This window comes from Dendrobates tinctorius, unplaced genomic scaffold, assembly GCF_039654945.1.
Source record: "Dendrobates tinctorius isolate UK_male_01 unplaced genomic scaffold, ASM3965494v1 ptg000250l, whole genome shotgun sequence".
NCBI classification, from domain to species: Eukaryota; Metazoa; Chordata; class Amphibia; order Anura; family Dendrobatidae; genus Dendrobates; species Dendrobates tinctorius.
This window is the reverse complement of record NW_027361917.1, coordinates 22909731-22934146: the sequence shown is the minus strand read 5'-3', so window position 1 is coordinate 22934146 and position 24416 is coordinate 22909731. Positions and strand designations below refer to the sequence as shown.

Sequence of the window (24416 nt, the reverse complement as noted above, 5' to 3'; positions counted from 1 at the left end):
TCCGTGTTCAGCTCCATCGTGCTGCCAGAGAGTCACATGTCCCGCTGCCTGGAAGAAGGCCATCCAGAGCTACAATATTCAAATGAGAGACATTTCCCAGCAGCCCCAGAGTACAGTCTCCCACCAAAACCCCACCCATTCATTCCTTCATTCTGTTGTTGAAGCCATTTAAGGAAGTCCCAGCAAGCTGGAGCATGCAAAAATTGCCACAAAACTCAGTTTTGCTTCTCTCCACGGAAATCTTTAATAAAAGGTGAAAGATTTTTACAATCTGAAGAGAAGCCAGAGTATACTGGGCAAGGGCTTCCTCCTGACCTACCACCATGGGCACAGCCCTCATTTGGCCCAGGGAGACCACCTAGAAGTGGGTGCGTGGTTTGGCTATGGAAAAACAAAAACGGCAACGCACAGCCCATTTTCCGCAGGCTGCTCCATGTTCAGCTCCATCTTGCTGCCAGAGAGTCACATGTCCCGCTGCCTGGAAGAAGGCCATCCACTGCTACAATATTCAAATGAGAGACATTTCCCAGCAGCCCCAGAGTACAGTCTCCCACCAAAACCCCACCCACTCATTCCTTCATTCTGTTGTTGAACCCATTTAAGGAAGCCCCAGCAAGCTGGAGCGTGCAAAAATTGCCACAAAATTCAGTTTTGCTTCTCTCCACGGAAATCTTTAGTAAAAGGCGAAAGATTTTTACGTTCTGAAGAGGAGCCAGAGTATACTGGGCAAGGGCTTCCTCCTGACCTACCACCATGGGCACAGCCCTCATTTGGCCCAGGGAGACCACCTAGAAGTGGGTGTGTGGTTTGGCTATGGAAAAACAAAAACGGCAACACACAGCCCATTTTCCGCAGGCTGCTCCGTGTTCAGCTCCATCGTGCTGCCAGAGAGTCATATGTCCCGCTGCCTAGAAGAATGCCATCCACTGCTACAATATTCAAATAAGAGACAGATCCCAGCAGCCCCAGAGTACAGTCTCCCACCAAAACCCCACCCACTCATTCCTTCATTCTGTTGTTGAACCCATTTAAGGAAGCCCCAGCAAGCTGGAGCATGCAAAAATTTCCACAAAACTCAGGTTTGCTTCTCTCCACGGAAATCTTTAGTAGAAGGCGAAAGGTTTTTACGTTCTGAAGAGAAGCCAGAGTATACTGAGCAAGGGCTTCCTCCTGACCTACCACCATGGGCACAGCCCTCATTTGGCCCAGGGAGACCACCTAGAAGTGGGTGCGTGGTTTGGCTATGGAAAAACAAAAACAGCAACACAGCCCATTTTCCGCAGGCTGCTCCGTGTTCAGCTCCATCCTGCTGCCAGAGAGTCACATGTCCCGCTGCCTTGAAGAAGGCCATCCACTGCTACAATATTCAAATGAGAGACAGATCCCAGCAGCCCCAGAGGACAGTCTTCCACCAAAACCCCACCCACTCATTCCTTCATTCTGTTGTTGAACCCATTTAAGGAAGCCCCAGCAAGCTGGAGCATGCAAAAATTGCCACAAAACTCAGGTTTGCTTCTCTCCACGGAAATCTTTAGTAAAAGTCGAAAGATTTTTACGTTCTGAAGAGAAGCCAGAGTATACTGGGCAAGGGCTTCCTCCTGACCCACCACCATGGGCACAGCTCTCATTTGGCCTAGGGAGACCACCTAGAAGTGGGTACGTGGTTTGGCTATGGAAAAAAAAAAACGGCAACACACAGCCCATTTTCCGCAGGCTGCTCCGTGTTCAGCTCCATCCTGCTGCCAGAAAGTCACATGTCCCGCTGCCTGGAAGAAGGCCATCCACTGCTACAATATTCAAATGAGAGGCATCTCCCATCAGCCCCAGAGTACAGTCTCCCACCAAAACCCCACCCACTCATTCCTTCATTCTGTTGTTGAACCCATTTAAGGAAGCCCCAGCAAGCTGGAGCGTGCAAAAATTGCCAGAAAACTCAGTTTTGCTTCTCTCCACCGAAATCTTTAGTAAAAGGCAAAAAATTTTTACGTTCTGAAGAAAAGCCAGAGTATAATGGGCAAAGGCTTCCTCCAGACCAACCAACATGGCCGCAACCCTCATTAGGCCCAGGGAGACCACCTAGAAGTGGGTGCGTGGTTTTGCTATGGAAAAACAAAAACGGCAACACACAGCCCATTTTCCACAGGTTGCTCCGTGTTCAGCTCCATCGTGCTGCCAGAGAGTCACATGTCCCGCTGCCTGGAAGAAGGCCATCCAGAGCTACAATATTCAAATGAGAGACATTTCCCAGCAGCCCCAGAGTACAGTCTCCCACCAAAACCCCACCCATTCATTCCTTCATTCTGTTGTTGAAGCCATTTAAGGAAGTCCCAGCAAGCTGGAGCGTGCAAAAATTGCCACAAAACTCAGTTTTGCTTCTCTCCACGGAAATCTTTAATAAAAGGTGAAAGATTTTTACAATCTGAAGAGAAGCCAGAGTATACTGGGCAAGGGCTTCCTCCTGACCTACCACCATGGGCACAGCCCTCAGTTGGCCCAGGGAGACCACCTAGAAGTGGGTGCGTGGTTTGGCTATGGAAAAACAAAAACGGCAACACACAGCCCATTTTCCGCAGGCTGCTCCATGTTCAGCTCCATCTTGCTGCCAGAGAGTCACATGTCCCGCTGCCTGGAAGAAGGCCATCCACTGCTACAATATTCAAATGAGAGACATTTCCCAGCAGCCCCAGAGTACAGTCTCCCACCAAAACCCCACCCACTCATTCCTTCATTCTGTTGTTGAACCCATTTAAGGAAGCCCCAGCAAGCTGGAGCGTGCAAAAATTGCCACAAAATTCAGTTTTGCTTCTCTCCATTGAAATCTTTAGTAAAAGGCAAAAGATTTTTACATTCTGAAGAGGAGCCAGAGTATACTGGGCAAGGGCTTCCTCCTGACCTACCACCATGGGCACAGCCCTCATTTGGCCCAGGGAGACCACCTAGAAGTGGGTGCGTGGTTTGGCTATGGAAAAACAAAAACGGCAACACACAGCCCATTTTCCGCAGGCTGCTCCGTGTTCAGCTCCATCGTGCTGCCAGAGAGTCACATGTCCCGTTGCCTGGAAGAAGGCCATCCACTGCTACAATATTCAAATGAGAGACATTTCCCAGCAGCCCCAGAGTACAGTCTCCCACCAAAACCCCAACCACTCATTCCTTCATTCTGTTGTTGAACCCATTTAAGGAAGCCCCAGCAAGCTGGAGCGTGCAAAAATTGCCACAAAATTCAGTTTTGCTTCTCTCCACGAAAATCTTTAGCAAAAGGCGAAAGATTTTTACGATCTGAAGAGAAGCCAGAGTACACTGGGCAAGGGCTTCCTCCTGACCTACCACCATGGGCACAGCCCTCATTTGGCCCAGGGAGACCACCTAGAAGTGGGTGCGTGGTTTGGCTATGGAAAAACAAAAACGGCAACACACAGCCCATTTTCCGCAGGCTGCTCCGTGTTCAGGTCCATCTTGCTGCCAGATTGTCACCTGTCCCGCTGCCTGGAAGAACGCCATCCACTGCTACAATATTCAAATGAGAGACATTTCCCAGCAGCCCCAGAGTACAGTCTCCCACCAAAACCCCACCCACTCATTCCTTCATTCTGTTGTTGAACCCATAGCGCCAGCAAGCTGGAGCGTGCAAAAATTTCCACAAAACTCAGTTTTGCTTCTCTCCACGGAAATCTTTAGTAAAAGGCGAAAGATTTTTACGTTCTGAAGAAAAGCCAGAGTATACTGGGCAAGGGCTTCCTACTGACCTACCACCATGGGCACAGCCCTCATTTGGCCCAGGGAGACCACCTAGAAGTGGGTGCGTGGTTTGGCTATGGAAAAACAAAAACGGCAACACACAGCCCATTTTCCGCAGGCTGCTCTGTGTTCAGCTCCATCCTGCTGCCAGAGAGTCACATGTCCCGCTGCCTGGAAGAAGGCCATCCACTGCTACAATATTCAAATGAAAGACATTTCCCAGCAGCCCCATAGTACAGTTTCCCACCAAAATCCACCCACTCATTCCTTCATTCTGTTGTTGAACCCATTTAAGGAAGCCCCAGCAAGCTGGAGCGTGCAAAAATTGCCACAAAACTCAGTTTTGTTTCTCTCCACGGAAATCTTTAGTAAAAGGCGAAAGATTTTTACGTTCTGAAGAGAAGCCAGAGTATACTGGGCAAGGGCTTCCTCCTGACCTACCACCATGGGCACAGCCCTCATTTGGCCCAGGGAGACCACCTAGAAGAGGGTGCGTGGTTTGGCTATGGAAAAACAAAAACGGCAACACACAGCCCATTTTCCGCAGGCTGCTCCGTGTTCAGCTCCATCTTGCTGCCAGAAAGTCACCTGTCCCGCTGCCTGGAAGAACGCCATCCACTGCTACAATATTCAAATGAGAAATATTTCCCAGCAGCCCCAGAGTACAGTCTCCCACCAAAACCCCACCCACTCGTTCCTTCATTCTGTTGTTGAACCCATTTAAGGAAACCCCAACAAGCTGGAGCGTGCAAAAATTGCCACAAAACTCAGCTTTGCCTCTCTCCACGGAAATCTTTAGTAAAAGGCGAAAGATTTTTACGTTCTGAAAAGAAGCCAGAGTATACTGGGCAAGTGCTTCCTCCTGACCTAACACCATGGGCACAGCCCTCATTTGGCCTAGGGAGACCACCTAGAAGTGGGTGCGTGGTTTGGCTATGGAAAAACAAAAACGGAAACACACAGCCCATTTTCCGCATGTTGCTCTGTGTTCAGCTCCCTCCTGCTGCCAGAAAGTCACATGTCCCGCTGCCTGGAAGAAGGCCATCCACTGCTACAATATTCAAATGAGAGGCATCTCCCATCAGCCCCAGAGTACAGTCTCCCACCAAAACCCCACCCACTCATTCCTTCATTCTGTTGTTGAACCCATTTAAGGTAGCCCCAGCAAGCTGGAGCGTGCAAAAATTGCCACAAAACTCAGTTTTGCTTCTCTCCACGGAAATCTTTAGTAAAAAGCGAAAGATTTTTACGTTCTGAAGAAAAGCCAGAGTATACTGGTCAAGGGCTTCCTCCTGACCTACCACCATGTGCACAGCCCTCATTTGGCCCAGGGAGACCACCTAGAAGTGGGTGCGTGGTTTGGCTATGGAAAAACAAAAATGGCAACACACAGCCCATTTTCCACAGGCTGCTCCGTGTTCAGCTCCATCGTGCTGCCAGAGAGTCACATGTCCCGCTGCCTGGAAAAAGGCCATCCAGAGCTACAATTTTCAAATGAGAGACATTTCCCAGCAGCCCCAGAGTACAGTCTCCCACCAAAACCCCACCCACTCATTCCTTCATTCTGTTGTTGAACCCATTTAAGGAAGTCCCAGCAATCTGGAGCGTGCAAAAATTGCCACAAAACTCAGTTTTGCTTCTCTCCACAGAAATCTTTAGTAAAAGGCGAAAGATTTTTACGTTCTGAAGAGAAACCAGAGTATACTGGGCAAGGGCTTCCTCCTGACCTACCACCATGGGCACAGCCCTCATTTGGCCCAGGGAGACCACCTAGAAGTGGGTGCGTGGTTTGGCTATGGAAAAACAAAAACGGCAACACACAGCCCATTTTCCGCAGGCTGTTCCGTGTTCAGCTCCATCTTGCTGCCAGAAAGTCACCTGTCCCGCTGACTGGAAGAACGCCATCCACTGCTACAATATTCAAATGAGAGACATTTCCCAGCAGCCCCAGAGTACAGTCTCCCACCAAAACCCCACCCACTCATTCCTTCATTCTGTTGTTGAACCCATAGCGCCAGCAAGCTGGAGCGTGCAAAAATTTCCACAAAACTCAGTTTTGCTTCTCTCCACGGAAATCTTTAGTAAAAGGCGAAAGATTTTTACGTTCTGAAGAAAAGCCAGAGTATACTGGGCAAGGGCTTCCTACTGACCTACCACCATGGGCACAGCCCTCATTTGGCCCAGGGAGACCACCTAGAAGTGGGTGCGTGGTTTGGCTATGGAAAAACAAAAACGGCAACACACAGCCCATTTTCCGCAGGCTGCTCTGTGTTCAGCTCCATCCTGCTGCCAGAGAGTCACATGTCCCGCTGCCTGGAAGAAGGCCATCCACTGCTACAATATTCAAATGAAAGACATTTCCCAGCAGCCCCATAGTACAGTTTCCCACCAAAATCCACCCACTCATTCCTTCATTCTGTTGTTGAACCCATTTAAGGAAGCCCCAGCAAGCTGGAGCGTGCAAAAATTGCCACAAAACTCAGTTTTGTTTCTCTCCACGGAAATCTTTAGTAAAAGGCGAAAGATTTTTACGTTCTGAAGAGAAGCCAGAGTATACTGGGCAAGGGCTTCCTCCTGACCTACCACCATGGGCACAGCCCTCATTTGGCCCAGGGAGACCACCTAGAAGAGGGTGCGTGGTTTGGCTATGGAAAAACAAAAACGGCAACACACAGCCCATTTTCCGCAGGCTGCTCCGTGTTCAGCTCCATCTTGCTGCCAGAAAGTCACCTGTCCCGCTGCCTGGAAGAACGCCATCCACTGCTACAATATTCAAATGAGAAATATTTCCCAGCAGCCCCAGAGTACAGTCTCCCACCAAAACCCCACCCACTCGTTCCTTCATTCTGTTGTTGAACCCATTTAAGGAAACCCCAACAAGCTGGAGCGTGCAAAAATTGCCACAAAACTCAGCTTTGCCTCTCTCCACGGAAATCTTTAGTAAAAGGCGAAAGATTTTTACGTTCTGAAAAGAAGCCAGAGTATACTGGGCAAGTGCTTCCTCCTGACCTAACACCATGGGCACAGCCCTCATTTGGCCTAGGGAGACCACCTAGAAGTGGGTGCGTGGTTTGGCTATGGAAAAACAAAAACGGAAACACACAGCCCATTTTCCGCATGTTGCTCTGTGTTCAGCTCCCTCCTGCTGCCAGAAAGTCACATGTCCCGCTGCCTGGAAGAAGGCCATCCACTGCTACAATATTCAAATGAGAGGCATCTCCCATCAGCCCCAGAGTACAGTCTCCCACCAAAACCCCACCCACTCATTCCTTCATTCTGTTGTTGAACCCATTTAAGGTAGCCCCAGCAAGCTGGAGCGTGCAAAAATTGCCACAAAACTCAGTTTTGCTTCTCTCCACGGAAATCTTTAGTAAAAAGCGAAAGATTTTTACGTTCTGAAGAAAAGCCAGAGTATACTGGTCAAGGGCTTCCTCCTGACCTACCACCATGTGCACAGCCCTCATTTGGCCCAGGGAGACCACCTAGAAGTGGGTGCGTGGTTTGGCTATGGAAAAACAAAAATGGCAACACACAGCCCATTTTCCACAGGCTGCTCCGTGTTCAGCTCCATCGTGCTGCCAGAGAGTCACATGTCCCGCTGCCTGGAAAAAGGCCATCCAGAGCTACAATTTTCAAATGAGAGACATTTCCCAGCAGCCCCAGAGTACAGTCTCCCACCAAAACCCCACCCACTCATTCCTTCATTCTGTTGTTGAACCCATTTAAGGAAGTCCCAGCAATCTGGAGCGTGCAAAAATTGCCACAAAACTCAGTTTTGCTTCTCTCCACAGAAATCTTTAGTAAAAGGCGAAAGATTTTTACGTTCTGAAGAGAAACCAGAGTATACTGGGCAAGGGCTTCCTCCTGACCTACCACCATGGGCACAGCCCTCATTTGGCCCAGGGAGACCACCTAGAAGTGGGTGCGTGGTTTGGCTATGGAAAAACAAAAACGGCAACACACAGCCCATTTTCCGCAGGCTGCTCCGTGTTCAGCTCCATCTTGCTGCCAGATTGTCACCTGTCCCGCTGCCTGGAAGAACGCCATCCACTGCTACAATATTCAAATGAGAGACATTTGCCAGCAGCCCCAGAGTACAGTCTCCCACAAAAACCCCACCCACTCATTCCTTCATTCTGTTGTTGAACCCATAGCGCCAGCAAGCTGGAGCGTGCAAAAATTGCCACAAAACTCAGTTTTGCTTCTCTCCACGGAAATCTTTAGTAAAAGGCGAAAGATTTTTACGTTCTGAAGAAAAGCCAGAGTATACTGGGCAAGGGCTTCCTACTGACCTACCACCATGTGCACAGCCCTCATTTGGCCCAGGGAGACCACCTAGAAGTGGGTGCATGGTTTGGCTATGGAAAAACAAAAATGGCAACACACAGCCCATTTTCCACAGGCTGCTCCGTGTTCAGCTCCATCGTGCTGCCAGAGAGTCACATGTCCCGCTGCCTGGAAAAAGGCCATCCAGAGCTACAATATTCAAATGAGAGACATTTCCCAGCAGCCCCAGAGTACAGTACCCCACCCACTCATTCCTTCATTCTGTTGTTGAACCCATTTAAGAAAGCCCCAGCAAGCTGGAGCGTGCAAAAATTGCCACAAAACTCAGTTTTGTTTCTCTCCACGGAAATCTTTAGTAAAAGGCGAAAGATTTTTACGTTCTGAAGAGAAGCTAGAGTATACTGGGCAAGGGCTTCCTCCTGACCTACCACCATGGGCACAGCCCTCATTTGGCCCAGGGAGACCACCTAGAAGAGGGTGCGTGGTTTGGCTATGGAAAAACAAAAACGGCAACACACAGCCCATTTTCCGCAGGCTGTTCCGTGTTCAGCTCCATCTTGCTGCCAGAAAGTCACCTGTCCCGCTGACTGGAAGAACGCCATCCACTGCTACAATATTCAAATGAGAGACATTTCCCAGCAGCCCCAGAGTACAGTCTCCCACCAAAACCCCACCCACTCATTCCTTCATTCTGTTGTTGAACCCATTTAAGGAAACCCCAGCAAGCTGGAGCGTGCAAAAATTGCCACAAAACTCAGTTTTGCTTCTCTCCACGGAAATCTTTAGTAAAAGGCGAAAGATTTTTACGTTCTGAAGAGAAGCCAGAGTATACTGGGCAAGTGCTTCCTCCTGACCTAACACCATGGGCACAGCCCTCATTTGGCCCAGGGAGACCACCTAGAAGTGGGTGCGTGGTTTGGCTATGGAAAAACAAAAACGGAAACACACAGCCCATTTTCCGCAGGCTACTCCGTGTTCAGCTCCATCCTGCTGCCAGAAAGTCACATGTCCCGCTGCCTGGAAGAAGGCCATCCACTGCTACAATATTCAAATGAGAGGCATCTCCCATCAGCCCCAGAGTACAGTCTCCCACCAAAACCCCACCCACTCATTCCTTCATTCTGTTGTTGAACCCATTTAAGGTAGCCCCAGCAAGCTGGAGCGTGTAAAAATTGCCACAAAACTCAGTTTTGCTTCTCTCCACAGAAATCTTTAGTAAAAAGCGAAAAATTTTTACGTTCTGAAGAAAAGCCAGAGTATACTGGTCAAGGGCTTCCTCCTGACCTACCACCATGTGCACAGCCCTCATTTGGCCCAGGGAGACCACCTAGAAGTGGGTGCGTGGTTTGGCTATGGAAAAACAAAAATGGCAACACACAGCCCGTTTTCCACAGGCTGCTCCGTGTTCAGCTCCATCGTGCTGCCAGAGAGTCACATGTCCCGCTGACTGAAAAAAGGCCATCCACGGCTACTATATTCAAATGAGAAACATTTCCCAGCAGCCCCAGAGTACAGTCTCCCACCAAAACCCCACCCACTCATTCCTTCATTCTGTTGTTAAACACATTTAAGGAAGCCCCAGCAAGCTGGAGCATGCAAAAATTGGCACAAAACTCAGTTTTGCTTCTCGCCACAGAAATCTTTAGTAAAAGGCAAAAGATTTTTAAGTTCTGTAGAAAAGCAAGAATATACGGCGCAAGGGCTTCCTCCTGACCTACCACCATAGCCGCAGCCCTCATTTGGCCCAGGGAGACCACCTAGAAGTGGGTACGTGGTTTGGCTATGGAAAAACAAAAACGGCAACACACAGCCCATTTTCCGCAGTCTGCTCTGTGTTAAGCTCCATCCTGCTGTCAGAGAGTCACATGTCCCGCTGCCTGGAAGAAGGCCATCCACTGCTACAATATTCAAATGAGAAGCATTTCCCATCAGCCCCAGAGTACAGGCTCCCACCAAAACCCCACCCACTAATTCTTTCATTCTGTTGTTGAACCCATTTAAGGAAGCCCCAGCAAGCTGGAGCATGCAAAAATTGCCACAAAACTCAGTTTTGCTTCTCTCCACGGAAATCTTTAGTAAAAGGCGAAAAATTTTTACGTTCTGAAAAGAAGCCAGAGGATACTGGGCAAGGGCTTGCTCCTGACCTACCACCATGGGCACAGCCCGCATTTGGCCCAGGGAGACCACCTAGAAGTGGGTGCGTGGTTTGGCTATGGAAAAACAAAAACAGCAACACAGCCCATTTTCCTCAGGCTGCTCCGTGTTCAGCTCCATCGTGCTGCCAGAGAGTCACATGTCCCGCTGCCTAGAAGAAGGCCATCCACTGCTACAATATTCAAATGAGAGACAGATCCCAGCAGCCCCAGAGGACAGTCTCCCACCAAAACCCCACCCACTCATTCCTTCATTCTGTTGTTGAACCCATTTAAGGAAGCCCCAGCAAGCTGGAGCATGCAAAAATTGCCACAAAACTCAGGTTTGCTTCTCTCCACGGAAATCTTTAGTAAAAGGCGAAAGATTTTTACGTTCTGAAGAGAAGCCAGAGTATACTGGGCAAGGGCTTCCTCCTGACCTACCACCATGGGCACAGCCCTCATTTGGCCCAGGGAGACCACCTAGAAGTGGGTGCGTGGTTTGGCTATGGAAAAACAAAAATGGCAACACACAGCCCATTTTCCGCAGGCTGCTCCGTGTTCAGCTCCATCGTGCTGCCAGAGAGTCACATGTCCCGTTGCCTGAAAGAAGGCCATCCACTGCTACAATATTCAAATGAGAGACATTTCCCAGCAGCCCCAGAGTACAGTCTCCCACCAAAACCCCACCCACTCATTCCTTCATTCTGTTGTTGAACCCATTTAAGGAAGTCCCAGCAAGCTGGAGCGTGCAAAAATTGCCACAAAACTCAGTTTTGCTTCTCTCCACGGAAATCTTTAATAAAAGGCGAAAGATTTTTACATTCTGATGAAAAGCCAGAGTATACTGGGGAAGTGCTTCCTCCTGACCTACCACCATGGGCACAGCCCTCATTTGGCCCAGGGAGACCACCTAGAAGTGGGTGCGTGGTTTGGCTATGGAAAAACAAAAACGGCAACACACAGCCCATTTTACGCTGGCTGCTCCATGTTCAGCTCCATCTTGCTGCCAGAGAGTCACATGTCCCGCTGCCTGGAAGAAGGCCATCCACTGCTACAATATTCAAATGAGAGACATTTCCCAGCAGCCCCAGAGTACAGTCTCCCACCAAAACCCCACCCACTCATTCCTTCATTCTGTTGTTGAACCCATTTAAGGAAGCCCCAGCAAGCTGGAGCGTGCAAAAATTGCCACAAAATTCAGTTTTGCTTCTCTCCACAGAAATCTTTAGTAAAAGTCGAAAGATTTTTACGTTATGAAGAGAAGCCAGAGTATACTGGGCAAGGGCTTCCTCCTGACCTACCACCATGGGCACAGCCCTCATTTGGCCCAGGGAGACCACCTAGAAGTGGGTGCGTGGTTTGGCTATGGAAAAACAAAAACGGCAACACACAGCCCATTTTCCGCAGGCTGCTCCGTGTTCAGCTCCATCTTGCTGCCAGATTGTCACCTGTCCCGCTGTCTGGAAGAACGCCATCCACTGCTACAATATTCAAATGAGAGACATTTCCCAGCAGCCCCAGAGTACAGTCTCCCACCAAAACCCCACCCACTCATTCCTTCATTCTGTTGTTGAACCCATTTAAGGAAGCCCCAGCAAGCTGGAGCATGCAAAAATTGCCACAAAACTCAGTTTTGCTTCTCTCCACGGAAATCTTTAGTAAAAGGCGAAAGATTTTTACGTTCTGAAGAGAAGCCAGAGTATACTGGGCAAGGGCTTCCTCCTGACCTACCACCATGGGCACAGCTCTCATTTGGCCTAGGGAGACCACCTAGAAGTGGGTACGTGGTTTGGCTATGGAAAAACAAAAACGGCAACACACAGCCCATTTTCCGCAGGCTGCTCCGTGTTCAGCTCCATCCTGCTGCCAGAAAGTCACATGTCCCGCTGCCTGGAAGAAAGCCATCCACTGCTACAATATTCAAATGAGAGACATCTCCCAGCAGCCCCAGAGTACAGTCTCCCACCAAAACCCCACCCACTCATTCCTTCATTCTGTTGTTGAACCCATTTAAGGAAGCCACTACAAGCTAGAGCGCGGAAAAATTGCCACAAAACTCAGTATTGCTTCTCTCCACGGAAATCTTTAGTAAAAGGCGAAAGATTTTTACGTTCTGAAGAGAAGCCAGAGTATACTGGGCAAGGGCTTCCTCCTGACCTACCACCATGGGCACAGCCCTCATTTGGCCCAGGGAGACCACCTAGAAGTGGGTGCATGGTTTGACTATGGAAAAACAAAAACGGCAACACACAGCCCATTTTCCGCAGGCTGCTCCGTGTTCAGCTCCATCCTGCTGCCAGAGAGTCACATGTCCCGCTGCCTGGAAGAAGGCCATCCACTGCTACAATATTCAAATGAGAGGCATTTCCCATAAGCCCCAGAGTACAGTCTCCCACCAAAACCCCACCCACTCATTCCTTCATTCTGTTGTTGAACCCATAGCGCCAGCAAGCTGGAGCGTGCAAAAATTGCCACAAAACTCAGTTTTGCTTCTCTCCACAGAAATCTTTAGTAAAAGGCGAAAGATTTTTACGTTCTGAAGAAAAGCCAGAGTATACTGGGCAAGGGCTTCCTACTGACCTACCACCATGGGCACAGCCCTCATTTGGCCCAGGGAGACCACCTAGAAGTGGGTGCGTGGTTTGGCTATGGAAAAACAAAAACGGCAACACACAGCCCATTTTCCACAGGCTGCTCCGTGTTCAGCTCCATCGTGCTGCCAGAGAGTCACATGTCCCGCTGCCTGGAAGAAGGCCATCCACTGCTACAATATTCAAATGAGATACATTTCCCAGCAGCCCCAGAGTACAGTCTCCCACCAAAACCCCACCCACTCATTCCTTCATTCTGTTGTTGAACCCATTTAAGGAAGCCCCAGCAAGCTGGAGCGTGCAAAAATTGCCACAAAACTCAGTTTTGCTTCTCTCCACGGAAATCTTTAGTAAAAGGCGAAAGATTTTTACGTTCTGAAGAAAAGCCAGAGTATACTGCGCAAGGGCTTCCTCCTGACCTACCACCATGGCCGCAGCCCTCATTTGGCCCAGGGAGACCACCTAGAAGTGGGTGAGTGGTTTGGCTATGGAAAAACAAAAACGGCAACACACAGCCCATTTTCCGCAGGCTGCTCCGTGTTCAGCTCCATCCTGCTGCCAGAGAGTCACATGTCCCGCTGCCTGGAAGAAGGCCATCCACTGCTACAATATTCAAATGAGAGACATTTCCCAGCAGCCCCAGAGTACAGTCTCCCACCAAAACCCCACCCACTCATTCCTTCATTCTGTTGTTGAACCCATTTAAGGAAGCCCCAGCAAGCTGGAGCGTGCAAAAATTGCCACAAAACTCAGTTTTGCTTCTCTCCACGGAAATCTTTAGTAAAAGGCGAAAGATTTTTACGTTCTGAAGAGAAGCCAGAGTATACTGGGCAAGGGCTTCCTCCTGACCTACCACCATGGGCACAGCCCTCATTTGGCCCAGGGAGACCACCTAGAAGTGGGTGCGTGGTTTGGCTATGGAAAAACAAAAACGGCAACACACAGCCCATTTTCCGCAGGCTGCTCCGTGTTCAGCTCCATCTTGCTGCCAGATCGTCACCTGTCCCGCTGCCTGGAAGAACGCCATCCACTGCTACAATATTCAAATGAGAGACATTTCCCAGCAGCCCCAGAGTACAGTCTCCCACCAAAACCCCACCCACTCATTCCTTCATTCTGTTGTTGAACCCATTTAAGGAAACCCCAGCAAGCTGGAGCGTGCAAAAATTGCCACAAAACTCAGTTTTGCTTCTCTCCACGGAAATCTTTAGTAAAAGGCGAAAGATTTTTACGTTCTGAAAAGAAGCCAGAGTATACTGGGCAAGGGCTTCCTCCTGACCTACCACCATGGGCACAGCCCTCATTTGGCCCAGGGAGACCACCTAGAAGTGGGTGCGTGGTTTGGCTATGGAAAAACAAAAACGGCAACACACAGCCCATTTTCCGCAGGCTGCTCCGTGTTCAGCTCCATCCTGCTGCCAGAAAGTCACATGTCCCGCTGCCTGGAAGAAGGCCATCCACTGCTACAATATTCAAATGAGAGGCATTTCCCATCAGCCCCAGAGTACAGTCTCCCACCAAAACCCCACCCACTCATTCCTTCATTCTGTTGTTGAACCCATTTAAGGAAGCCCCAGCAAGCTGGAGCGTGCAAAAATTGCCACAAAACTCAGTTTTGCTTCTCTCCACGGAAATCTTTAGTAAAAGGCGAAAGATTTTTACGTTCTGAAGAAAAGCCAGAGTATACTGATCAAGGGCTTCCTCCTGACCTACCACCATGGGCACAGCCCTCATTTGGCCCAGGGAGACCACCTAGAAGTGGGTGCGTGGTTTGGCTATGGAAAAACAAAAATGGCAACACACAGCCCATTTTCCACAGGCTGCTCCGTGTTCAGCTCCATCGTGCTGCCAGAGAGTCACATGTCCCGCTGCCTGGAAGAAGGCCATCCACTGCTACAATATTCAAATGAGAGACATATCCCAGCAGCCCCAGAGTACAGTCTCCCACCAAAACCCCACCCACTCATTCCTTCATTCTGTTGTTGAACCCATTTAAGGAAGCCCCAGCAAGCTGGAGCGTGCAAAAATTGCCACAAAACTCAGTTTTGCTTCTCTCCACGGAAATCTTTAGTAAAAGACGAAAGATTTTTACGTTCTGAAGAGAAGCCAGAGTATACTGGGCAAGGGCTTCCTCCTGACCTACCACCATGGGCACAGCCCTCATTTGGCCCAGGGAGACCACCTAGAAGTGGGTGCGTGGTTTGGCTATGGAAAAACAAAAATGGCAACACACAGCCCATTTTCCGCAGGCTGCTCCGTGTTCAGCTCCATCGTGCTGCCAGAGAGTCACATGTCCCGCTGCCTGGAAGAAGGCCATCCACTGCTACAATATTCAAATGAGAGACATTTCCCAGCAGCCCCAGAGTACAGTCTCCCACCAAAACCCCACCCACTCATTCCTTCATTCTGTTGTTGAACCCATTTAAGGAAGTCCCAGCAAGCTGGAGCGTGCAAAAATTGCCACAAAACTCAGTTTTGCTTCTCTCCACGGAAATCTTTAATAAAAGGCGAAAGATTTTTACATTCTGAAGAAAAGCCAGAGTATACTGGGCAAGGGCTTCCTCCTGACCTACCACCATGGGCACAGCCCTCATTTGGCCCAGGGAGACCACCTAGAAGTGGGTGCGTGGTTTGGCTATGGAAAAACAAAAACGGCAACACACAGCCCATTTTCCGCAGGCTGCTCCATGTTCAGCTCCATCTTGCTGCCAGAGAGTCACATGTCCCGCTGCCTGGAAGAAGGCCATCCACTGCTACAATATTCAAATGAGAGACATTTCCCAGCAGCCCCAGAGTACAGTCTCCCACCAAAACCCCACCCACTCATTCCTTCATTCTGTTGTTGAACCCATTTAAGGAAGCCCCAGCAAGCTGGAGCGTGCAAAAATTGCCACAAAATTCAGTTTTGCTTCTCTCCACGGAAATCTTTAGTAAAAGGCGAAAGATTTTTACGTTCTGAAGAGAAGCCAGAGTATACTGGGCAAGGGCTTCCTCCTGACCTACCACCATGGGCACAGCCCTCATTTGGCCCAGGGAGACCACCTAGAAGTGGGTGCGTGGTTTGGCTATGGAAAAACAAAAACGGCAACACACAGCCCATTTTCCGCAGGCTGCTCCGTGTTCAGCTCCATCTTGCTGCCAGATTGTCACCTGTCCCGCTGCCTGGAAGAACGCCATCCACTGCTACAATATTCAAATGAGAGACATTTCCCAGCAGCCCCAGAGTACAGTCTCCCACCAAAACCCCACCCACTCATTCCTTCATTCTGTTGTTGAACCCATTTAAGGAAGCCCCAGCAAGCTGGAGCGTGCAAAAATTGCCACAAAACTCAGTTTTGCTTCTCTCCACGGAAATCTTTAGTAAAAGGCGAAAGATTTTTACGTTCTGAAGAGAAGCCAGAGTATACTGGGCAAGGGCTTCCTCCTGACCTACCACCATGGGCACAGCTCTCATTTGGCCCAGGGAGACCACCTAGAAGTGGGTGCGTGGTTTGGCTATGGAAAAACAAAAACGGCAACACACAGCCCATTTTCCGCAGGCTGCTCCGTGTTCAGCTCCATCCTGCTGCCAGAAAGTCACATGTCCCGCTGCCTGGAAGAAAGCCATCCACTGCTACAATATTCAAATGAGAGACATCTCCCAGCAGCCCCAGAGTACAGTCTCCCACCAAAACCCCACCCACTCATTCCTTCATTCTGTTGTTGAACCCATTTAAGGAAGCCACAACAAGCTGGAGCGTGCAAAAATTGCCACAAAACTCAGTTTTGCTTCTCTCCACGGAAATCTTTAGTAAAAGGCGAAAGATTTTTACGTTCTGAAGAGAAGCCAGAGTATACTGGGCAAGGGCTTCCTCCTGACCTACCACCATGGGCACAGCCCTCATTTGGCCCAGGGAGACCACCTAGAAGTGGGTGCATGGTTTGACTATGGAAAAACAAAAACGGCAACACACAGCCCATTTTCCGCAGGCTGCTCCGTGTTCAGCTCCATCCTGCTGCCAGAGAGTCACATGTCCCGCTGCCTGGAAGAAGGCCATCCACTGCTACAATATTCAAATGAGAGGCATTTCCCATAAGCCCCAGAGTACAGTCTCCCACCAAAACCCCACCCACTCATTCCTTCATTCTGTTGTTGAACCCATAGCGCCAGCAAGCTGGTGCGTGCAAAAATTGCCACAAAACTCAGTTTTGCTTCTCTCCACAGAAATCTTTAGTAAAAGGCGAAAGATTTTTACGTTCTGAAGAAAAGCCAGAGTATACTGGGCAAGGGCTTCCTCCTGACCTACCACCATGGGCACAGCCCTCATTTGGCCCAGGGAGACCACCTAGAAGTGGGTGCGTGGTTTGGCTATGGAAAAACAAAAACGGCAACACACAGCCCATTTTCCACAGGCTGCTCCGTGTTCAGCTCCATCGTGCTGCCAGAGAGTCACATGTCCCGCTGCCTGGAAGAAGGCCATCCACTGCTACAATATTCAAATGAGATACATTTCCCAGCAGCCCCAGAGTACAGTCTCCCACCAAAACCCCACCCACTCATTCCTTCATTCTGTTGTTGAACCCATTTAAGGAAGCCCCAGCAAGCTGGAGCGTGCAAAAATTGCCACAAAACTCAGTTTTGCTTCTCTCCACGGAAATCTTTAGTAAAAGGCGAAAGATTTTTACGTTCTGAAGAAAAGCCAGAGTATACTGCGCAAGGGCTTCCTCCTGACCTACCACCATGGCCGCAGCCCTCATTTGGCCCAGGGAGACCACCTAGAAGTGGGTGCGTGGTTTGGCTATGGAAAAACAAAAACGGCAACACACAGCCCATTTTCCGCAGGCTGCTCCGTGTTCAGCTCCATCCTGCTGCCAGAGAGTCACATGTCCCGCTGCCTGGAAGAAGGCCATCCACTGCTACAATATTCAAATGAGAGACATTTCCCAGCAGCCCCAGAGTACAGTCTCCCACCAAAACCCCACCCACTCATTCCTTCATTCTGTTGTTGAACCCATTTAAGGAAGCCCCAGCAAGCTGGAGCGTGCAAAAATTGCTACAAAACTCAGTATTGCTTCTCTCCACGGAAACCTTTAGTAAAAGACGAAAGATTTTTACGTTCTGAAGAGAAGCCAGAGTATACTTGGCAAGGGCTTCCTCCTGACCTACCACCATGGGCACAGCCCTCATTTGGCCCAGGGAGACCACCTAGAAGTGGGTGCGTGGTTTGGCTATGGAAAAACAAAAACGGCAACACACAGCCCATTTTCCGCAGGCTGCTCCGTGTTCAGCTCCATCTTGCTGCCAGATCGTCACCTGTCCCGCTGCCTGGAAGAACGCCATCCACTGCTACAATATTCAAATGAGAGACATTTCCCAGCAGCCCCAGAGTACAGTCTCCCACCAAAACCCCACCCACTCATTCCTTCATTCTGTTGTTGAACCCATTTAAGGAAGCCCCAGCAAGCTGGAGCGTGCAAAAATTGCCACAAAACTCAGTTTTGCTTCTCTCCACGGAAATCTTTAGTAAAAGGCGAAAGATTTTTACGTTATGAAAAGAAGCCAGAGTTTACTGGGCAAGGGCTTCCTCCTGACCTAACACCATGGGCACAGCCCTCATTTGGCCCAGGGAGACCACCTAGAAGTGGGTGCGTGGTTTGGCTATGGAAAAACAAAAACGGCAACACACAGCCCATTTTCCGCAGGCTGCTCCGTGTTCAGCTCCCTCCTGCTGCCAGAAAGTCACATGTCCCGCTGCCTGGAAGAAGGCCATCCACTGCTACAATATTCAAATGAGAGGCATCTCCCATCAGCCCCAGAGTACAGTCTCCCACCAAAACCCCACCCACTCATTCCTTCATTCTTTTGTTGAACCCATTTAAGGTAGCCCCAGCAAGCTGGAGCGTGCAAAAATTGCCACAAAACTCAGTTTTGCTTCTCTCCACGGAAATCTTTAGTAAAAAGCGAAAGATTTTTACGTTCTGAAGAAAAGCCAGAGTATACTGATCAAGGGCTTCCTCCTGACCTACCACCATGTGCACAGCCCTCATTTGGCCCAGGGAGACCACCTAGAAGTGGGTGCGTGGTTTGGCTATGGAAAAACAAAAATGGCAACACACAGCCCATTTTCCACAGGCTGCTCCGTGTTCAGCTCCATCGTGCTGCCAGAGAGTCACATGTCCCGCTGCCTAGAAGAAGGCCATCCACTGCTACAATATTCAAATGAGAGACAGATCCCAGCAGCCACAGAGGACAGTCTCCCACCAAAACCCCACCCACTCATTCCTTCATTCTGTTGTTGAACCCATTTAAGGAAGCCCCAGCAAGCTGGAGCATGCAAAAATTGCCACAAAACTCAGGTTTGCTTCTCTCCACGGAAATCTTTAGTAAAAGGCGAAAGATTTTTACGTTCTGAAGAGAAGCCAGAGTATACTGGGCAAGGGCTTCCTCCTGACCTACCACCATGGGCACAGCCCTCATTTGGCCCAGGGAGACCACCTAGAATTGGGTGCGTGGTTTGGCTATGGAAAAACAAAAATGGCAACACACAGCCCATTTTCCGCAGGCTGCTCCGTGTTCAGCTCCATCGTGCTGCCAGAGAGTCACATGTCCCGTTGCCTGAAAGAAGGCCATCCACTGCTACAATATTCAAATGAGAGACATTTCCCAGCAGCCCCAGAGTACAGTCTCCCACCAAAACCCCACCCACTCATTCCTTCATTCTGTTGTTGAACCCATTTAAGGAAGTCCCAGCAAGCTGGAGCGTGCAAAAATTGCCACAAAACTCAGTTTTGCTTCTCTCCACGGAAATCTTTAATAAAAGGCGAAAGATTTTTACATTCTGATGAAAAGCCAGAGTATACTGGGCAAGTGTTTCCTCCTGACCTACCACCATGGGCACAGCCCTCATTTGGCCCAGGGAGACCACCTAGAAGTGGGTGCGTGGTTTGGCTATGGAAAAACAAAAACGGCAACACACAGCCCATTTTCCGCTGGCTGCTCCATGTTCAGCTCCATCTTGCTGCCAGTGAGTCACATGTCCCGCTGCCTGGAAGAAGGCCATCCACTGCTACAATATTCAAATGAGAGACATTTCCCAGCAGCCCCAGAGTACAGTCTCCCACCAAAACCCCACCCACTTATTCCTTCATTCTGTTGTTGAACCCATTTAAGGAAGCCCCAGCAAGCTGGAGCGTGCAAAAATTGCCACAAAATTCAGTTTTGCTTCTCTCCACGGAAATCTTTAGTAAAAGGCGAAAGATTTTTACGTTCTGAAGAGAAGCCAGAGTATACTGGGCAAGGGCTTCCTCCTGACCTACCACCATGGGCACAGCCCTCATTTGGCCCAGGGAGACCACCTAGAAGTGGGTGCGTGGTTTGGCTATGGAAAAACAAAAACGGCAACACACAGCCCATTTTCCGCAGGCTGCTCTGTGTTCAGCTCCATCTTGCTGCCAGATTGTCACCTGTCCCGCTGTCTGGAAGAACGCCATCCACTGCTACAATATTCAAATGAGAGACATTTCCCAGCAGCCCCAGAGTACAGTCTCCCACCAAAACCCCACCCACTCATTCCTTCATTCTGTTGTTGAACCCATTTAAGGAAGCCCCAGCAAGCTGGAGCGTGCAAAAATTGCCACAAAACTCAGTTTTGCTTCTCTCCACGGAAATCTTTAGTAAAAGGCGAAAGATTTTTACGTTCTGAAGAGAAGCCAGAGTATACTGGGCAAGGGCTTCCTCCTGACCTACCACCAAGGGCACAGCTCTCATTTGGCCTAGGGAGACCACCTAGAAGTGGGTACGTGGTTTGGCTATGGAAAAACAAAAACGGCAACACACAGCCCATTTTCCGCAGGCTGCTCCGTGTTCAGCTCCATCCTGCTGCCAGAAAGTCACATGTCCCGCTGCCTGGAAGAAGGCCATCCACTGCTACAATATTCAAATGAGAGACATCTCCCAGCAGCCCCAGTGTACAGTCTCCCACCAAAACCCCACCCACTCATTCCTTCATTCTGTTGTTGAACCCATTTAAGGTAGCCCCAGCAAGCTGGAGCGTGCAAAAATTGCCACAAAACTCAGTTTTGCTTCTCTCCACGGAAATCTTTAGTAAAAGGCGAAAGATTTTTACGTTCTGAAGAGAAGCCAGAGTATACTGGGCAAGGGCTTCCTCCTGACCTACCACCATGGGCACAGCCCTCATTTGGCCCAGGGAGACCACCTAGAAGTGGGTGCGTGGTTTGGCTATGGAAAAACAAAAACGGCAACACACAGCCCATTTTCCGCAGGCTGCTCCGTGTTCAGCTCCATCCTGCTGCCAGAGAGTCACATGTCCCGCTGCCTGGAAGAAGGCCATCCACTGCTACAATATTCAAATGAGAGGCATTTCCCATAAGCCCCAGAGTACAGTCTCCCACCAAAACCCCACCCACTCATTCCTTCATTCTGTTGTTGAACCCATAGCGCCAGCAAGCTGGTGCGTGCAAAAATTGCCACAAAACTCAGTTTTGCTTCTCTCCACAGAAATCTTTAGTAAAAGGCGAAAGATTTTTACGTTCTGAAGAAAAGCCAGAGTATACTGGGCAAGGGCTTCCTACTGACCTACCACCATGGGCACAGCCCTCATTTGGCCCAGGGAGACCACCTAGAAGTGGGTGCGTGGTTTGGCTATAGAAAAACAAAAACGGCAACACACAGCCCATTTTCCGCAGGCTGCTCCATGTTCAGCTCCATCTTGCTGCCAGAGAGTCACATGTCCCGCTGCCTGGAAGAAGGCCATCCACTGCTACAATATTCAAATAAGAGACATTTCCCAGCAGCCCCAGAGTACAGTCTCCCACCAAAACCCCACCCACTCATTCCTTCATTCTGTTGTTGAATCCATTTAAGGAAGCCCCAGCAAGCTGGAGCGTGCAAAAATTGCCACAAAATTCAGTTTTGCTTCTCTCCACGGAAATCTTTAGTAAAAGGCGAAAGATTTTTACGTTCTGAAGAGAAGCCAGAGTATACTGGGCAAGGGCTTCCTCCTGACCTACCACCATGGGCACAGCCCTCATTTGGCCCAGGGAGACCACCTAGAAGTGGATGCGTGGTTTCGCTATGGAAAAACAAAAACGGCAACACACAGCCCATATTCCGCAGGCTGCTCCGTGTTCAGCTCCATCTTGCTGCCAGATTGTCACCTGTCCCGCTGCCTGGAAGAACGCCATCCACTGCTACAATATTCAAATGAGAGACATTTCCCAGCAGCCCCAGAGTACAGTCTCCCACCAAAACCCCACCCACTCATTCCTTCATTCTGTTGTTGAACCCATTTAAGGTAGCCCCAGCAAGCTGGCGCGTGCAAAAATTGCCACAAAACTCAGTTTTGCTTCTCTCCACAGAAATCTTTAGTAAAAGGCGAAAGATTTTTACATTCTGAAGAGAAGCCAGAGTATACTGGGCAATGGCTTCCTCCTGACCTACCACCATGGGCACAGCTCTCATTTGGCCTAGGGAGACCACCTAGAAGTGGGTACGTGGTTTGGCTATGGAAAAACAAAAACGGCAACACACAGCCCATTTTCCGCAGGCTGCTCCGTGTTCAGCTCCATCCTGCTGCCAGAAAGTCACATGTCCCGCTGCCTGGAAGAAGGCCATCCACTGCTACAATATTCAAATGAGAGGCATCTCCCATCAGCCCCAGAGTACAGTCTCCCACCAAACCCCACCCACTCATTCCTTCATTCTGTTGTTGAACCCATTTAAGGAAACCCCAGCAAGCTGGAGAGTGCAAAAATTGCCACAAAACTCAGTTTTGCTTCTCTCCACGGAAATCTTTAGTAAAAGGCGAAAGATTTTTACGTTCTGAAGAGAAGCCAGAGTATACTGGGCAAGGGCTTCCTCCTGACCTACCACCATGGGCACAGCCCTCATTTGGCCCAGGGAGACCACCTAGAAGTGGGTGCGTGGTTTGGCTATGGAAAAACAAAAACGGCAACACACAGCCCATTTTCCGCAGGCTGCTCCGTGTTCAGCTCCATCTTGCTGCCAGATTGTCACCTGTCCCGCTGCCTGGAAGAACGCCATCCACTGCTACAATATTCAAATGAGAGACATTTCCCAGCAGCCCCAGAGTACAGTCTCCCACCAAAACCCCACCCACTCATTCCTTCATTCTGTTGTTGAACCCATAGCCCCAGCAAGCTGGAGCGTGCAAAAATTGCCACAAAACTCAGTTTTGCTTCTCTCCACGGAAATCTTTAGTAAAAGGCGAAAGATTTTTACGTTCTGAAGAAAAGCCAGAGTATACTGGGCAAGGGCTTCCTCCTGACCTACCACCATGGGCACAGCCCTCATTTGGCCCAGGGAGACCACCTAGAAGTGGGTGCGTGGTTTGGCTATGGAAAAACAAAAACGGCAACACACAGCCCATTTTCCGCAGGCTGCTCTGTGTTCAGCTCCATCCTGCTGCCAGAGAGTCACATGTCCCGCTGCCTGGAAGAAGGCCATCCACTGCTACAATATTCAAATGAGAGACATTTCCCAGCAGCCCCATAGTACAGTCTCCCACCAAAATCCACCCACTCATTCCTTCATTCTGTTGTTGAACCCATTTAAGGAAGCCCCAGCAAGCTGGAGCATGCAAAAATTGCCACAAAACTCAGTTTTGTTTCTCTCCACGGAAATCTTTAGTAAAAGGCGAAAGATTTTTACGTTCTGAAGAGAAGCCAGAGTATACTGGGCAAGGGCTTCCTCCTGACCTACCACCATGGGCACAGCCCTCATTTGGCCCAGGGAGACCACCTAGAAGAGGGTGCGTGGTTTGGCTATGGAAAAACAAAAACGGCAACACACAGCCCATTTTCCGCAGGCTGCTCCGTGTTCAGCTCCATCTTGCTGCCAGAAAGTCACCTGTCCCGCTGCCTGGAAGAACGCCATCCACTGCTACAATATTCAAATGAGAGACATTTCCCAGCAGCCCCAGAGTACAGTCTCCCACCAAAACCCCACCCACTCATTCCTTCATTCTGTTGTTGAACCCATTTAAGGAAACCCCAGCAAGCTGGAGCGTGCAAAAATTGCCACAAAACTCAGTTTTGCTTCTCTCCACAGAAATCTTTAGTAAAAGGCGAAAGATTTTTACGTTCTGAAGAGAAGCCAGAGTATACTGGGCAAGGGCTTCCTCCTGACCTAACACCATGGGCACAGCCCTCATTTGGCCCAGGGAGACCACCTAGAAGTGGGTGCGTGGTTTGGCTATGGAAAAACAAAAACGGCAACACACAGCCCATTTTCCGCAGGCTGCTCCGTGTTCAGCTCCATCCTGCTGCCAGAAAGTCACATGTCCCGCTGCCTGGAAGAAGGCCATCCACTGCTACAATATTCAAATGAGAGGCATCTCCCATCAGCCCCAGAGTACAGTCTCCCACCAAAACCCCACCCACTCATTCCTTCATTCTGTTGTTGAACCCATTTAAGGTAGCCCCAGCAAGCTGGAGCGTGCAAAAATTGCCACAAAACTCAGTTTTGCTTCTCTCCACGGAAATCTTTAGTAAAAAGCGAAAGATTTTTACGTTCTGAAGAAAAGCCAGAGTATACTGGTCAAGGGCTTCCTCCTGACCTACCACCATGTGCACAGCCCTCATTTGGCCCAGGGAGACCACCTAGAAGTGGGTGCGTGGTTTGGCTATGGAAAAACAAAAACGGCAA

General features: G+C 49.6%; 57 non-coding genes across 57 annotated transcripts; all 57 read right to left on the bottom strand.

Annotated features, from left to right (window-relative positions):
* Window positions 1-175: 175 nt before the first annotated feature.
* Window positions 176-291, bottom strand: LOC141064404 (U5 spliceosomal RNA). Its single transcript, XR_012225618.1, has one exon. It is a non-coding gene; the product is annotated as a U5 spliceosomal RNA (small nuclear RNA).
* Window positions 292-605: 314 nt separating this feature from the next.
* LOC141063933 (U5 spliceosomal RNA) lies at window positions 606-721 on the bottom strand. Its single transcript, XR_012225194.1, has one exon. It is a non-coding gene; the product is annotated as a U5 spliceosomal RNA (small nuclear RNA).
* A 314-nt stretch (window positions 722-1035) lies between these two features.
* On the bottom strand, window positions 1036-1151 carry LOC141064144 (U5 spliceosomal RNA). The gene has a single exon (XR_012225383.1). It is a non-coding gene; the product is annotated as a U5 spliceosomal RNA (small nuclear RNA).
* A 312-nt stretch (window positions 1152-1463) lies between these two features.
* Window positions 1464-1579, bottom strand: LOC141065252 (U5 spliceosomal RNA). The gene has a single exon (XR_012226385.1). It is a non-coding gene; the product is annotated as a U5 spliceosomal RNA (small nuclear RNA).
* A 314-nt stretch (window positions 1580-1893) lies between these two features.
* On the bottom strand, window positions 1894-2009 carry LOC141064056 (U5 spliceosomal RNA). Its single transcript, XR_012225303.1, has one exon. It is a non-coding gene; the product is annotated as a U5 spliceosomal RNA (small nuclear RNA).
* A 314-nt stretch (window positions 2010-2323) lies between these two features.
* LOC141064459 (U5 spliceosomal RNA) lies at window positions 2324-2439 on the bottom strand. The gene has a single exon (XR_012225668.1). It is a non-coding gene; the product is annotated as a U5 spliceosomal RNA (small nuclear RNA).
* A 314-nt stretch (window positions 2440-2753) lies between these two features.
* LOC141064692 (U5 spliceosomal RNA) lies at window positions 2754-2869 on the bottom strand. The gene has a single exon (XR_012225879.1). It is a non-coding gene; the product is annotated as a U5 spliceosomal RNA (small nuclear RNA).
* A 314-nt stretch (window positions 2870-3183) lies between these two features.
* Window positions 3184-3299, bottom strand: LOC141064532 (U5 spliceosomal RNA). Its single transcript, XR_012225734.1, has one exon. It is a non-coding gene; the product is annotated as a U5 spliceosomal RNA (small nuclear RNA).
* Window positions 3300-3606: 307 nt separating this feature from the next.
* On the bottom strand, window positions 3607-3722 carry LOC141065219 (U5 spliceosomal RNA). The gene has a single exon (XR_012226355.1). It is a non-coding gene; the product is annotated as a U5 spliceosomal RNA (small nuclear RNA).
* Window positions 3723-4035: 313 nt separating this feature from the next.
* On the bottom strand, window positions 4036-4151 carry LOC141064993 (U5 spliceosomal RNA). Its single transcript, XR_012226148.1, has one exon. It is a non-coding gene; the product is annotated as a U5 spliceosomal RNA (small nuclear RNA).
* Window positions 4152-4465: 314 nt separating this feature from the next.
* Window positions 4466-4581, bottom strand: LOC141063653 (U5 spliceosomal RNA). The gene has a single exon (XR_012224943.1). It is a non-coding gene; the product is annotated as a U5 spliceosomal RNA (small nuclear RNA).
* Window positions 4582-4895: 314 nt separating this feature from the next.
* On the bottom strand, window positions 4896-5011 carry LOC141063820 (U5 spliceosomal RNA). The gene has a single exon (XR_012225093.1). It is a non-coding gene; the product is annotated as a U5 spliceosomal RNA (small nuclear RNA).
* Window positions 5012-5325: 314 nt separating this feature from the next.
* Window positions 5326-5441, bottom strand: LOC141063908 (U5 spliceosomal RNA). The gene has a single exon (XR_012225172.1). It is a non-coding gene; the product is annotated as a U5 spliceosomal RNA (small nuclear RNA).
* A 307-nt stretch (window positions 5442-5748) lies between these two features.
* On the bottom strand, window positions 5749-5864 carry LOC141065218 (U5 spliceosomal RNA). Its single transcript, XR_012226354.1, has one exon. It is a non-coding gene; the product is annotated as a U5 spliceosomal RNA (small nuclear RNA).
* A 313-nt stretch (window positions 5865-6177) lies between these two features.
* On the bottom strand, window positions 6178-6293 carry LOC141064992 (U5 spliceosomal RNA). Its single transcript, XR_012226147.1, has one exon. It is a non-coding gene; the product is annotated as a U5 spliceosomal RNA (small nuclear RNA).
* Window positions 6294-6607: 314 nt separating this feature from the next.
* LOC141063652 (U5 spliceosomal RNA) lies at window positions 6608-6723 on the bottom strand. The gene has a single exon (XR_012224942.1). It is a non-coding gene; the product is annotated as a U5 spliceosomal RNA (small nuclear RNA).
* Window positions 6724-7037: 314 nt separating this feature from the next.
* On the bottom strand, window positions 7038-7153 carry LOC141063819 (U5 spliceosomal RNA). The gene has a single exon (XR_012225092.1). It is a non-coding gene; the product is annotated as a U5 spliceosomal RNA (small nuclear RNA).
* Window positions 7154-7467: 314 nt separating this feature from the next.
* Window positions 7468-7583, bottom strand: LOC141063907 (U5 spliceosomal RNA). Its single transcript, XR_012225171.1, has one exon. It is a non-coding gene; the product is annotated as a U5 spliceosomal RNA (small nuclear RNA).
* Window positions 7584-7890: 307 nt separating this feature from the next.
* Window positions 7891-8006, bottom strand: LOC141065196 (U5 spliceosomal RNA). Its single transcript, XR_012226335.1, has one exon. It is a non-coding gene; the product is annotated as a U5 spliceosomal RNA (small nuclear RNA).
* Window positions 8007-8309: 303 nt separating this feature from the next.
* LOC141063648 (U5 spliceosomal RNA) lies at window positions 8310-8425 on the bottom strand. Its single transcript, XR_012224939.1, has one exon. It is a non-coding gene; the product is annotated as a U5 spliceosomal RNA (small nuclear RNA).
* A 314-nt stretch (window positions 8426-8739) lies between these two features.
* On the bottom strand, window positions 8740-8855 carry LOC141064836 (U5 spliceosomal RNA). Its single transcript, XR_012226006.1, has one exon. It is a non-coding gene; the product is annotated as a U5 spliceosomal RNA (small nuclear RNA).
* A 314-nt stretch (window positions 8856-9169) lies between these two features.
* Window positions 9170-9285, bottom strand: LOC141064560 (U5 spliceosomal RNA). Its single transcript, XR_012225760.1, has one exon. It is a non-coding gene; the product is annotated as a U5 spliceosomal RNA (small nuclear RNA).
* Window positions 9286-9599: 314 nt separating this feature from the next.
* Window positions 9600-9715, bottom strand: LOC141064717 (U5 spliceosomal RNA). Its single transcript, XR_012225902.1, has one exon. It is a non-coding gene; the product is annotated as a U5 spliceosomal RNA (small nuclear RNA).
* A 314-nt stretch (window positions 9716-10029) lies between these two features.
* On the bottom strand, window positions 10030-10145 carry LOC141063867 (U5 spliceosomal RNA). Its single transcript, XR_012225136.1, has one exon. It is a non-coding gene; the product is annotated as a U5 spliceosomal RNA (small nuclear RNA).
* Window positions 10146-10457: 312 nt separating this feature from the next.
* Window positions 10458-10573, bottom strand: LOC141064321 (U5 spliceosomal RNA). Its single transcript, XR_012225544.1, has one exon. It is a non-coding gene; the product is annotated as a U5 spliceosomal RNA (small nuclear RNA).
* A 314-nt stretch (window positions 10574-10887) lies between these two features.
* LOC141064554 (U5 spliceosomal RNA) lies at window positions 10888-11003 on the bottom strand. The gene has a single exon (XR_012225755.1). It is a non-coding gene; the product is annotated as a U5 spliceosomal RNA (small nuclear RNA).
* Window positions 11004-11317: 314 nt separating this feature from the next.
* On the bottom strand, window positions 11318-11433 carry LOC141064349 (U5 spliceosomal RNA). The gene has a single exon (XR_012225568.1). It is a non-coding gene; the product is annotated as a U5 spliceosomal RNA (small nuclear RNA).
* A 314-nt stretch (window positions 11434-11747) lies between these two features.
* LOC141064949 (U5 spliceosomal RNA) lies at window positions 11748-11863 on the bottom strand. Its single transcript, XR_012226108.1, has one exon. It is a non-coding gene; the product is annotated as a U5 spliceosomal RNA (small nuclear RNA).
* Window positions 11864-12178: 315 nt separating this feature from the next.
* Window positions 12179-12293, bottom strand: LOC141064140 (U5 spliceosomal RNA). The gene has a single exon (XR_012225379.1). It is a non-coding gene; the product is annotated as a U5 spliceosomal RNA (small nuclear RNA).
* A 307-nt stretch (window positions 12294-12600) lies between these two features.
* On the bottom strand, window positions 12601-12716 carry LOC141064016 (U5 spliceosomal RNA). The gene has a single exon (XR_012225269.1). It is a non-coding gene; the product is annotated as a U5 spliceosomal RNA (small nuclear RNA).
* A 314-nt stretch (window positions 12717-13030) lies between these two features.
* Window positions 13031-13146, bottom strand: LOC141064904 (U5 spliceosomal RNA). Its single transcript, XR_012226068.1, has one exon. It is a non-coding gene; the product is annotated as a U5 spliceosomal RNA (small nuclear RNA).
* Window positions 13147-13460: 314 nt separating this feature from the next.
* LOC141063977 (U5 spliceosomal RNA) lies at window positions 13461-13576 on the bottom strand. The gene has a single exon (XR_012225234.1). It is a non-coding gene; the product is annotated as a U5 spliceosomal RNA (small nuclear RNA).
* Window positions 13577-13890: 314 nt separating this feature from the next.
* On the bottom strand, window positions 13891-14006 carry LOC141065027 (U5 spliceosomal RNA). Its single transcript, XR_012226179.1, has one exon. It is a non-coding gene; the product is annotated as a U5 spliceosomal RNA (small nuclear RNA).
* A 314-nt stretch (window positions 14007-14320) lies between these two features.
* LOC141064903 (U5 spliceosomal RNA) lies at window positions 14321-14436 on the bottom strand. The gene has a single exon (XR_012226067.1). It is a non-coding gene; the product is annotated as a U5 spliceosomal RNA (small nuclear RNA).
* A 314-nt stretch (window positions 14437-14750) lies between these two features.
* LOC141065054 (U5 spliceosomal RNA) lies at window positions 14751-14866 on the bottom strand. Its single transcript, XR_012226203.1, has one exon. It is a non-coding gene; the product is annotated as a U5 spliceosomal RNA (small nuclear RNA).
* Window positions 14867-15180: 314 nt separating this feature from the next.
* On the bottom strand, window positions 15181-15296 carry LOC141064279 (U5 spliceosomal RNA). The gene has a single exon (XR_012225506.1). It is a non-coding gene; the product is annotated as a U5 spliceosomal RNA (small nuclear RNA).
* A 314-nt stretch (window positions 15297-15610) lies between these two features.
* Window positions 15611-15726, bottom strand: LOC141065151 (U5 spliceosomal RNA). Its single transcript, XR_012226292.1, has one exon. It is a non-coding gene; the product is annotated as a U5 spliceosomal RNA (small nuclear RNA).
* A 314-nt stretch (window positions 15727-16040) lies between these two features.
* LOC141063965 (U5 spliceosomal RNA) lies at window positions 16041-16156 on the bottom strand. The gene has a single exon (XR_012225223.1). It is a non-coding gene; the product is annotated as a U5 spliceosomal RNA (small nuclear RNA).
* Window positions 16157-16470: 314 nt separating this feature from the next.
* LOC141065011 (U5 spliceosomal RNA) lies at window positions 16471-16586 on the bottom strand. Its single transcript, XR_012226165.1, has one exon. It is a non-coding gene; the product is annotated as a U5 spliceosomal RNA (small nuclear RNA).
* Window positions 16587-16893: 307 nt separating this feature from the next.
* LOC141063996 (U5 spliceosomal RNA) lies at window positions 16894-17009 on the bottom strand. The gene has a single exon (XR_012225251.1). It is a non-coding gene; the product is annotated as a U5 spliceosomal RNA (small nuclear RNA).
* Window positions 17010-17323: 314 nt separating this feature from the next.
* Window positions 17324-17439, bottom strand: LOC141064902 (U5 spliceosomal RNA). Its single transcript, XR_012226066.1, has one exon. It is a non-coding gene; the product is annotated as a U5 spliceosomal RNA (small nuclear RNA).
* Window positions 17440-17753: 314 nt separating this feature from the next.
* Window positions 17754-17869, bottom strand: LOC141065231 (U5 spliceosomal RNA). Its single transcript, XR_012226366.1, has one exon. It is a non-coding gene; the product is annotated as a U5 spliceosomal RNA (small nuclear RNA).
* Window positions 17870-18183: 314 nt separating this feature from the next.
* LOC141064567 (U5 spliceosomal RNA) lies at window positions 18184-18299 on the bottom strand. The gene has a single exon (XR_012225767.1). It is a non-coding gene; the product is annotated as a U5 spliceosomal RNA (small nuclear RNA).
* A 314-nt stretch (window positions 18300-18613) lies between these two features.
* On the bottom strand, window positions 18614-18729 carry LOC141063817 (U5 spliceosomal RNA). The gene has a single exon (XR_012225090.1). It is a non-coding gene; the product is annotated as a U5 spliceosomal RNA (small nuclear RNA).
* Window positions 18730-19043: 314 nt separating this feature from the next.
* On the bottom strand, window positions 19044-19159 carry LOC141064309 (U5 spliceosomal RNA). Its single transcript, XR_012225533.1, has one exon. It is a non-coding gene; the product is annotated as a U5 spliceosomal RNA (small nuclear RNA).
* Window positions 19160-19473: 314 nt separating this feature from the next.
* Window positions 19474-19589, bottom strand: LOC141064553 (U5 spliceosomal RNA). The gene has a single exon (XR_012225754.1). It is a non-coding gene; the product is annotated as a U5 spliceosomal RNA (small nuclear RNA).
* A 314-nt stretch (window positions 19590-19903) lies between these two features.
* LOC141065150 (U5 spliceosomal RNA) lies at window positions 19904-20019 on the bottom strand. Its single transcript, XR_012226291.1, has one exon. It is a non-coding gene; the product is annotated as a U5 spliceosomal RNA (small nuclear RNA).
* Window positions 20020-20333: 314 nt separating this feature from the next.
* LOC141063953 (U5 spliceosomal RNA) lies at window positions 20334-20449 on the bottom strand. Its single transcript, XR_012225212.1, has one exon. It is a non-coding gene; the product is annotated as a U5 spliceosomal RNA (small nuclear RNA).
* A 314-nt stretch (window positions 20450-20763) lies between these two features.
* Window positions 20764-20879, bottom strand: LOC141063941 (U5 spliceosomal RNA). Its single transcript, XR_012225201.1, has one exon. It is a non-coding gene; the product is annotated as a U5 spliceosomal RNA (small nuclear RNA).
* Window positions 20880-21186: 307 nt separating this feature from the next.
* On the bottom strand, window positions 21187-21302 carry LOC141063995 (U5 spliceosomal RNA). Its single transcript, XR_012225250.1, has one exon. It is a non-coding gene; the product is annotated as a U5 spliceosomal RNA (small nuclear RNA).
* Window positions 21303-21616: 314 nt separating this feature from the next.
* LOC141065149 (U5 spliceosomal RNA) lies at window positions 21617-21732 on the bottom strand. Its single transcript, XR_012226290.1, has one exon. It is a non-coding gene; the product is annotated as a U5 spliceosomal RNA (small nuclear RNA).
* A 314-nt stretch (window positions 21733-22046) lies between these two features.
* Window positions 22047-22162, bottom strand: LOC141064041 (U5 spliceosomal RNA). Its single transcript, XR_012225292.1, has one exon. It is a non-coding gene; the product is annotated as a U5 spliceosomal RNA (small nuclear RNA).
* A 313-nt stretch (window positions 22163-22475) lies between these two features.
* LOC141064852 (U5 spliceosomal RNA) lies at window positions 22476-22591 on the bottom strand. Its single transcript, XR_012226021.1, has one exon. It is a non-coding gene; the product is annotated as a U5 spliceosomal RNA (small nuclear RNA).
* A 307-nt stretch (window positions 22592-22898) lies between these two features.
* Window positions 22899-23014, bottom strand: LOC141064900 (U5 spliceosomal RNA). The gene has a single exon (XR_012226065.1). It is a non-coding gene; the product is annotated as a U5 spliceosomal RNA (small nuclear RNA).
* Window positions 23015-23327: 313 nt separating this feature from the next.
* Window positions 23328-23443, bottom strand: LOC141064941 (U5 spliceosomal RNA). The gene has a single exon (XR_012226101.1). It is a non-coding gene; the product is annotated as a U5 spliceosomal RNA (small nuclear RNA).
* Window positions 23444-23757: 314 nt separating this feature from the next.
* Window positions 23758-23873, bottom strand: LOC141063631 (U5 spliceosomal RNA). The gene has a single exon (XR_012224923.1). It is a non-coding gene; the product is annotated as a U5 spliceosomal RNA (small nuclear RNA).
* A 314-nt stretch (window positions 23874-24187) lies between these two features.
* Window positions 24188-24303, bottom strand: LOC141063815 (U5 spliceosomal RNA). The gene has a single exon (XR_012225089.1). It is a non-coding gene; the product is annotated as a U5 spliceosomal RNA (small nuclear RNA).
* Window positions 24304-24416: the final 113 nt, after the last annotated feature.